General features: G+C 35.7%; 1 long non-coding RNA gene across 1 annotated transcript in view; it reads right to left on the bottom strand.

The window, feature by feature from the left end:
• Positions 1-1,843: 1,843 nt before the first annotated feature.
• Positions 1,844-10,090, bottom strand: part of LOC128250624 (uncharacterized) — a 54,546-nt gene continuing 46,299 nt past the window's right edge. The window contains exon 3 of the long non-coding RNA XR_008266652.1: positions 1,844-2,082. This is a non-coding gene — a long non-coding RNA (uncharacterized LOC128250624). The remainder of the gene's footprint in view (positions 2,083-10,090) is intronic.

Below are 10,090 nucleotides of genomic sequence, written 5' to 3'. Positions count from 1 at the left end.
ATCACAAAATACTATCCTTGTTTACATTTCCCAGTTCTGTCACTCGAATCCTTTATATCTTACATTTCTTGAATTTATCACATTTTTTACAATTTCCCCTTAAACCTATAGCTACAGATCTGCACCAGACAGAGATAATTTCATTCTACATCACTGTTCATGTGCCGTGTTAAATGGGGTTTTTTTTTCCTCTGTTTTTCATTAAGGTTTTTCCTCCCCAGTATTTTAATAAGTTACAGAAAAGATGTTTCCGCCTACACAACTCTCTGCTGCCAAACGCAGGCGTGCTCTCAGCGCAGCTGAAACAAAGATTACCAGCTAATATTGCCAGAAATGCAACTCGCAGAAAACCTGAGGCTGCTAGTGATCGTGATACCGTTGGAAGAATGCTACCAGACAGGCTGTCCATATACTACTCGGGATGCCGCATGAATAACAGGCACGCCTTCAACAGAATACTACCAGACTACACACGGGCTTCATGAAACCCCACAGCAGAGCCTGGATAGGCGGAAAGCTCAAGAACCAAGACAAGTAGACGTTAGATCTCGATCATGCACACACGAACCGTAGAAAACTAGTGTCTTCATCTTTGATAGTGGACATGTCTATGCTTCTGAAAAAAGTTTCAGTCATTACCTTCTTCAAAATTTGTGACATGCGCTTGACCAAGAAATGGAAACAAGAGAGAAATGCAATGTCTTGTTCCACTATTTGGTTTGACTTCATTATTTCAACTAATATATATATATATAAAGGCGGTGCTTCGTCATGGCCGCAGTCAAATAACTGAAACAAATATATATTTTTTATCTGCCTCTCTACATATATACATATACATGTAGCGAGTTAATTTACTAGACCTTTCTGTTCAACCAGAGTCTCGAAGACACCTTCTTACTGCCGCTACTGAAGAATTCAGGCTTCAGAAAATATAATACAGATTTCCATATGACTTTCTTTAGAAACAACATCAGCAGAGAAGTGGAATTCATGCCAACTTTTAAAATGTAAGGGCAAATTTACCGCAATATTGATTCACTTTAGCTCTTCCCCAAGGAACATCCCCGATTTCTGCAGTTGTTATTATCTATTATCTGCAAACAGACGTCGCGGTTTATGACTGTTCATGGTTATGGCATGACTTGGTAAGTTTTCTCCATACTCGTCGGTTCTTTGCTTGAGTTTTCCATTTATTACGATCAATTCCTTACCACTTCATGTTCCTTTTTTGCAGTGCCTTTGAATTTCAGTCTAGGTCTTCCATGGTTTATTTTACCCTTGGATAGTTGGGAGTAGAGGATTCGTCTGGTGAGTCTATTGTTGTCCATCCCGTGTACGTGGCCCACCCAAAGTAAATTTCTCTCAATGAGGATTTCCATCACAGGAGAGAGACCAATAAGCCGCAGGAACTCTTCGTTCCTGATTTTGTAAAAGAGAATGATAGTCATGGTTCCTCGCAGCTGTTTCATAATTTATATACGTAACATGTCTACTTGAGATTTAAAGACTGTCCAGGTTTCAGTTCCATGCAGCAGGGGGAAAATCACTATAGCCGGGTATATCTTACATTTGATACGTATAGAAACATGCCTATTTTTAGGTAAGGCGGCGAGCTAGCAGAAACGTTAGCACACCGGGTGAAATGCTTAGCGGTATTTCGTCTGCCATTACGTTCCGAGTTCAAATTCGGCCGAGGTCGACTTTGCCTTTCATCCTTTCGGGGTCGATAAATTAAGCACCAGTTACGCACTGGAGTCGATGTAATCGACTTAATCCCTTTGTCTGTCCTTGTTTTTCCCCTCTATGTTTAGCCCCTTGTGGGCAATAAAGAAATAAGAAACATGCCTATTTTTCACAGCCTCTCCTGCATCCTGCCAAATGAAGCACCAGCTCTTCTCCTTCTGTGTGTGATTTCCTGGTCCAGATGTGTATGATCTGAGATGGTGGAATGCTTTGCACTGGGCCTGCTTTTCATCTTCCCTGGCTTAGCGTTTAATTTGAGTCTTAAACTTCACAATATGGTTCATGTAAAGAACAGCTGTGTCAGGAATCTCAAGTATGTCTTGGAGTCGGCATCCACTTTAGAATTTGAAACAGAGTTGTCATTAATGAGCAGAAAAGATCATTTTAGCAGCACACACATCGTTTCAATGGACATGAATACAACGAGTTTCCTGTCATAAATGCGGAGCCATATTGGAAAACATGACATCATTCTAAAATACAAAGACAGCACCATTAAAACTATGAGAGAATAATATAATGTATAATGCATCCCAGATGCATTGCAACACAATAGTTTAAATGAAATTAAACTATTCACTTAACCGTGTATTTTTATAATACACTTCAATTTGATGATTTATGTCGTTTACACAATTAAATTATGAAACAAACTATTCATATTAAGTAAGTATCTGAAGAACAGTCCATTCATTACACACGGGACTTCTATGAACATTGACGAAAATAATTAAATTTCTTCTGTAAAAATTAATATTTCGAATCGAAAACACTTTACATAAGAATAACACTTGATCAATTAAAGCTGCGTTTTATCTAAGGTAATATCGGATATTCTGGGAGTATATGTGTGTATTTTTTTCTTTTACTCGTTTCAGCCATGCAGCTCCGGTCACGCCGGTCCCCACCGTGCACACATACATACATACATACATACATACATATATGTGTGTGTGTGTGTGTTTATATAAATATATATATATATATATATATATATATATATATATATATATATATATATATATATATATATTTGACAGGAAGGACAACAAAAGAAAGAATATATATATATATATATATATATTTATATATATCAAAATAAGCATGTATATATATATATATATGCACTGAGAATTTACCAAAAATACAAAATTATGTAATAAAACGAATTATTCGCTGCTTTCTCCTTAATCATGCGCGCGCGCGTACACATACACACACACACCTACATATATATAAGCCTTCTTTTTAGCGTCAGCTCTTGAAGCAGATAAGCTATAAATAGTACCATGTGAGTATTGGGTTAATAAACATCTTAGATAGTCGAACGCTGCTCGATGATAGATCGATAGCCACTAAACCTTTTTCTATTTTCTCTCCCTGCTTATTTCTGTGTTCCTTTCTGTCGAAGAGCGTAGACTCGAAACGTAAAAGGCTTTCTCACTTCCCGAGCATTGAGCTAATACATCTGTTTGTTGTTTACACACCCGTCTTCGTCTTTTTTTTTTTTTTTTTTTTTTTTGTAAATTCTCTCTACGCTATTATTTGCAGTATGTCTGCTTCAAGATCCAGCTTTCCGAAGAAGAATTATTTCATGTTTTCTTGAAGTTTATGAATTCTTATGTATGTATGTATGATATCAGGCATGTGTCATAAATAATCATCCGGTTTAGGAAGTAGGCATGAACAAAACAAATTATGAACAAAAGCCTTATCACTGAGATACAATACACAGCAGATTTCTCAGATTTACTCACAGAATTATGCAAGTTATGCAAATATCAATACCCGGATCTTACCCACACATTCTCATTAGAACCAGAAAACAATAAACATTGAAAGCAAGTCTTTTTGTAGAAGAACTACACAATCCCTTTTCTTGGTGTTGCACGCAGTTTGCAATCTTCTAATTATTTTCATGCTTTAACGCTATTGAACCAGCTCAGGTATTGGTTTCTTATTCATAATCATATTCAGCTTCTCTTCTTCACTGTCTATGTTTGAAAATATTAAAATATCGAAATAAGATATGTCTCTAAAAAATTAGCTCACTCACCAGAGATGAACAAAATAATTGACTGACAGTAAGTAAATAAACTGCATTCTTCTCTATCAATGAACAAAATCTCTCAACAATGAATATATTTTTCAGATTTTGTTATGTCTTCGGGAGTTTGTATATCTCGTCGCCAATAATGTTATGACGACGTTGTGGTGCAGATTGGTGTAGAATAGTATTACCCAAATAAATATTTGGATATGTTTATCTAGAATAACCTTTCACAGAATTAATATGTTCACAAGGAACGTGCTCCGTATTAAACCAAACGTAGGTGCGATATTAAACTAACACTAATCCAATACGAACGATCAACGCTGTTTACTTCCCACTATCAACTGCCAGTGTTTTATTTCATTAAAATGCGTAAGTCCACTTTCGGTCACGTGGGAGTAGTCAGGATCCTTCCACAACAGATTTGTCGGCTGCTTACGTGAGACCATACAATGTGTTGTAACTATGCCTTCAAAATCAGTTGCATAGACTGAAAATTAATCCACTGCTTCAGATGTTTTGTTATAATTAAAAGAGGTGATATTTATTCTCATGACAGCACTCGTACATGAACTCAGATGTTTTGTTTACTATGTCTGTTGTTTTAGTAAATATTAGATTACGGAGTTTCTGTTTATGCAGTCGAGTTTCTGTTTATGCAGTCGAGTTTCTGTTTATGCAGTTTCTGTTAATGAGCCGAAAAAATTAGTATGCCTCTCTTTTAGATGCCACGCATAGTTTGACATCAAGGTGCTGCTGATACTACAAATTTAAAGCTGGTTTTAAAGATATAATGGTTTTTAATGGTCTTTTACAGCTTTTATGTGTTTTCATGTGTTTCTGAACTTTGGTCGAAAGAAATCACTGTAGCTTTATTAAACTATCATGTCAGAATTGCAATTGCGATCAATGTAATAGGATCCAAAGGTTTTAAATAGCTCGGTTGTCAATATCGAGAGCATATCCCTTCTAAATATCAGGATAGCTATCTACCGAATTTTTTGTGAGATAGCTTCACACACGTAACCTGGTGGTCACGTTTGAGAACCTATCTTACAGCAATACGGTGATTATTAAAAACGTTATTTGCGATCATGTGACTGTCGCTAGAATGACAGCTGTAGCTCACCTTAATGTGTTTGCGGTTAAAAACATTTATAATTAACTTTCGGTAGAGAAATACTTTGAGATTAAATTCAAAAAGTTTCTTCCTATGCTAGATTCGACTTTCAGGCTGCGGACCCGATTAAACCAATACGGTTTGGTACGGTTGTGTTTTATATTTTGCTTTAGTTTCTCGGAGCCTGCATCACATTAAGTGTGAAACACTGTTTCTTTGAAATAGTTATTTTCTAAAATATTGTTGTAGTAATTAGCTGTTCAGTTGAATATCTATTTAAGATAATACTTGCTTTTATTAGTAACGTTTTATAAATATACGTACATACATACAAACATACATACATATATATCTGTATGTATGTATGTATGTATGTATGTATGTATGTATGTATGTATGTATAAACACGTGTGTTTGAAAAGTTGAACAACGAAAGCACTCACACAATACGAAAAGTTCATTCAAAAAGTTTCGTGCCATTCTGTTTTTATAAACATTTTAAAATAGTTAATAACTTTTAAGAAAATCATCAAATATATATACGAGATTATATATATATGTGTGTGTGTGTGTGTGTGTGTGTGTGTGTGTGTGTATGAGATTATAAATATATGCGCGTATATGTGTATGTGTGTGTATGTATATATATATATATATATATACCTGTATATAAACATATGTAAGCATATATGCATGTATATCAGTGGAACAACTTCCTTTTATACATCTATTAACACATGACCGCTTTTTAGCCTTATCTTCTGTAAGTTTTCTTTTTTTTTTTATATATTTTTGTTATACGACATTCCTATAGATTACTTCGGACAGCAAATTTCCCAAATGTATCGTCAACGTTTCTAGAGCTTCCCGTTTTTATACTTTCAATGAAGTGATTGATGTCCATCTGTGTTGCTGTCGCTTTATGGCAATCAGATCAAATGGTTTTGATATTCCTTCGGGGATTTCAATGTTTTATAGTTAGCCTTATAAATATATAACACCGGTACGACACGTTCTTTTGGCTATGATTAATGTATGTTGATTTTAGCTTGCACTATGTTGTGAGTATAGCTTTCATGATTAATCCTCTATTTTGAGAGGAATCTTATTGAGTATATTTTGAATACTAATGATTTCCTATCTAGTTTTGTTTCATTTTGTGTATTATAGGACATTTAAGCAGGGCAAATTTTAGCCATTTCTCCGCAGACTGAAAAAAAAAATGAACAAATTTAATCGATATTCGAAACTTGTTGAGTTCCCATCAGAGGAGTCTACATCATTCTGACATTCTCCAGAGAAACAACTACTACTACTGCTACTACTACTACTACTACCACTTCTACTCCTATTTCTCCTTCACCTCCTCCTCCTTCTCCTCTTTCGCCTTCTCTTCCTCCTTTTTCTTAGTTTCTGTTCCTTTTTTTCCTTCTCTTCTGAGTCAACAGCAACCTGCATCGGATGGTTCTTTCAGGTGTCATAAACTTTTGATTCGCGATGGATAAGCTTTCAAATAGAAATGGATTCATTTCGAAATTATGTAGAAGATGCTTTTAAAGTGAAATTGCTTTTTACCGGCTGTCAGAGTATCCAAATGAAAATTTGGTCATTAAATTTTTCAAATTTCTTCTTCGCTTTTTTGAGATTTAATTTTTTCCTTTTTTTTGTTAGTATTTCTATCATTTTATTTAATTTTTCTTTTATGCTCTTCTTTTTTTAATAATAATTTCAAAATCCTGCGAGAAACAGAAGAGAATACGAGAAGGCAAAATTCTTCCACAAGAAATTAACAAAATTGCGAAAACAATGAAATGCACTAAGTACAGTTATATAGAATTACTACTACTACTACTACTACTACTACTACTACTACTACTGTTGTTGTTGCTATTATTATTATTATTATTGTCATGATCTTCCTATGAGTGGTTATGTACTGTAGCCTTCAATAGCAGATTTATACTTGGCATTTAAGAACAATAATGTAATTGACTTTTATCATTTCTGATATATATATATATATATATATATATATATATATATACACACACACATCATTTAATCATATATACAAATGTGTATGCAGAAACGAATAATATTATAGACATATGTATATATACTTTTATATATGTGCGTATGTGTATGTACATATACGTCTATATACACATATATAAATAAATATATATATATATATATATATATGCATATGCATACATATATATATATATACATACACACACGCATACATATATGAATATGAGGAATATATCGATATACAAATGAATCCTGTAGCCGTGTGAGTGTGTGTGTTTGTGTATGTGTGTCTGTTTTTGTATGTGTGTCTGAAGTAATTTACGGAAGTACTCAAAAATAGAGTCATTTCCATTAAGGGATGGGAAATCACGAAGTAGACCGCAGGGACGATGGGCAATGGTGGATCACAAAAAGAAAAGAAGAAAAGAAGAAAAAAGAAGAAAAACAGAACGAGATATGCCGAATTAGATAACATCACCATGATCATCGGCACCGTCATCATTTGCATAATCACCATCACCATCCTCAGTAGCGCGACTATCATCATCATCATCATCAACATCATCACCATCCTCAGTAGCGCGACTATCATCATCATCATCAACATCATCACCATCCTCAGTAGCGCGACTATCATCATCATCATCAACATCATTAGCAGCAGCAGTTGCAGCCTTGCTGCCACCGACATTTTCATCACCACTGCCACCGTTATCCTCATCATCATTATCCTCATCATCACCATCATTATTACCATCATCACAACCATCACTATCACCATCATCATCATCACCATTATCATCCTCAGTATTGTCCTCATGATCATGACCACCTCCACTACTACCATCGTCTCAGGTGGTCGGGCTTGGGAAACCAGCCGGGAAGTGTAATGGCATTTGCTTCTGATTGGAGCCTTGACAACTCTACCCACTCACGACCCTTTCAGGAATATCGAGCTGAGAAGATGAGTGAATAGATGGGTTAGTGGATGGATGGATCGATCGGTGGTCATCGATGGTCATTGGTTCTAACTGAGCAAAAGAAAAGGAGGACAAGAAGGAATGTAAGTTGATACCATCAGACTAATTACTCACCGTCCTATCATTCACATTTAATCACGGATTCTAGGAGACGGTGTAACAAATCGTTAAACGGGTGTGCTATTTTTGCACCCCGAGATGGATCGACAGCAAAGTTGACACTGGCATTCTTTGAACTTGGAACGAAAAGGTTTCAAAGTGAAATAATACACGATATTTTCTACCAAGTTCTATCGTACGAAACGAACAGACCTCTGTGAAATAGAGTTCACCTAAGATTATTTCTGTTAAAAGGAAGTGCAAAGATGTTACATATGCAAGGTAGTGTTATTAGTGGTGAATGAAGGAAGGAAGGAATGGCAAAGGGAAGCAATTTTTGTGCTGATCTGAACAGGATATTGGAACAGAGCTGTGTACAAGAACTAAAGTTATAGAAGCACACATACACACATGCAAATACACACATACGCAGATACATAGATACACATACACACATATATATATATATATATATATACATGTATATGTATGATTGCGTACCATGTACACATGCATACTTACCTACATATATATATATATATGCACAAATACATACGTCTACATTGTGTGTGTGTGTGTGTATACATATACATATATATTGATACATGCATATAAAAATATTTTTCGTTCAAACGTACGTTATTTTGAAGACCGAGTGCGATTCTAATTATTTATCTATTAATCATTTTTTCGTGTATCTTTGTTTTTTTATGTTTCTTTTCTAGCATTAACGTTCCTAAAACTTATTATTCCTGGATCGTTTCTGTCTCAGCCTTTTTTTTTTTTTGTCCTTGTAAGCAGCAAGGATCACGAGAATTATGTTGTAACTGGCAAAGTTGCCATAACCACACGGGAAACTTTTAACCCTTAAATCCAAGGGGTTATTGCAGCATATGACAATACACAGCACGAAACAAAACTGACTACTAAAACGTATATAGAATTTCATATAAAAATACTCTAAAAGATCAGCTATGGCAGTTTTATCAATAACGAAATACAAACCAACGCGTCAACACATGAAGAAAGAAAGAAAGAAAGAAAGAAAGGAAGAAAGAGGAGAGCTTCTGTGTAATAAACTATGAATTTATTCTGTATTAACATTTAATTACGTTATTTAATCCAGAAAAGATGGTTTTATGAGTTTATAACGCCATTCTCCTGGTGCTTGCTGTCTACTATAAACTATTGCAGCAATGAAAGCGCCTATGAGAAGACCAAGGTCTGGAAACGTTAATGGGCATGGGAACGCTATTTTTTGAAGCGAATTATAAAGGACTAAGAAAAATATGGAAAAAAATCCCCAATAAAAATGGTTAAACTCGAACACACTTGTATATAACTGTAGAAAGGCAGCTGAAAGATTGTATTTAAATCAAGCTGATTGGTGAAGGAAGGAATAGTACATGGTAGACATTTTGAGAGACTCTGAATGGGACACGACAAAGGCAGTTTGAGAAGCTAAATTAAATATGTTGTGTGCATGCTTTGCTTGTGTATATATAGGGTATATGTATATGTATACGTGTGTGCACATGTATATTTTTACCTGGCTCTCCGTCGGTTACGACGAGTGTCCTAGTTGATCTGATTTACAGAATATCCTGCTCTTGAAATTAACGCACATGCGGGCTGTGCACTGCAGACACGCGTATCCTGAACGTAGTTCCCAAGGAGATTCAGCTTGATACAGATTGTGATAAGGTGAGCCCTTTGAATTACTGGTACAACTCGTTTTTGCCAACTGAGTGGACTGGAGAAATGTGAAATAAAGTGTCTTCCTCATGGGCCCGGTTTCCCGGTTTCTATGGCGTATGTGTTCCCCACCCCTCAATTGGACGGGACGCCATTCCATCGCAGCTTTACTCAAGAAACAGGAAGAAAGAGAGAGAGAAAGTTGGGGTGGAAGAGTACAACAGGGGTCACCACCACCCCCTGCCGGAGCCTCGTTGAGCTTTTAGGTGTTTTCGCTCAATAAACACACACAACACCCGATCTGGGAATCGAAACCGCGATCCTCTACCCTAACCACTGGGCCATTGTGCCTCCGTGTGTGTG

This window comes from Octopus bimaculoides, chromosome 23 (genome assembly GCF_001194135.2).
Source record: "Octopus bimaculoides isolate UCB-OBI-ISO-001 chromosome 23, ASM119413v2, whole genome shotgun sequence".
NCBI classification, from domain to species: Eukaryota; Metazoa; Mollusca; class Cephalopoda; order Octopoda; family Octopodidae; genus Octopus; species Octopus bimaculoides.
The sequence above is the reverse complement of the archived record's forward strand: the minus strand, read 5'-3'. Positions and strand labels throughout refer to the sequence as shown.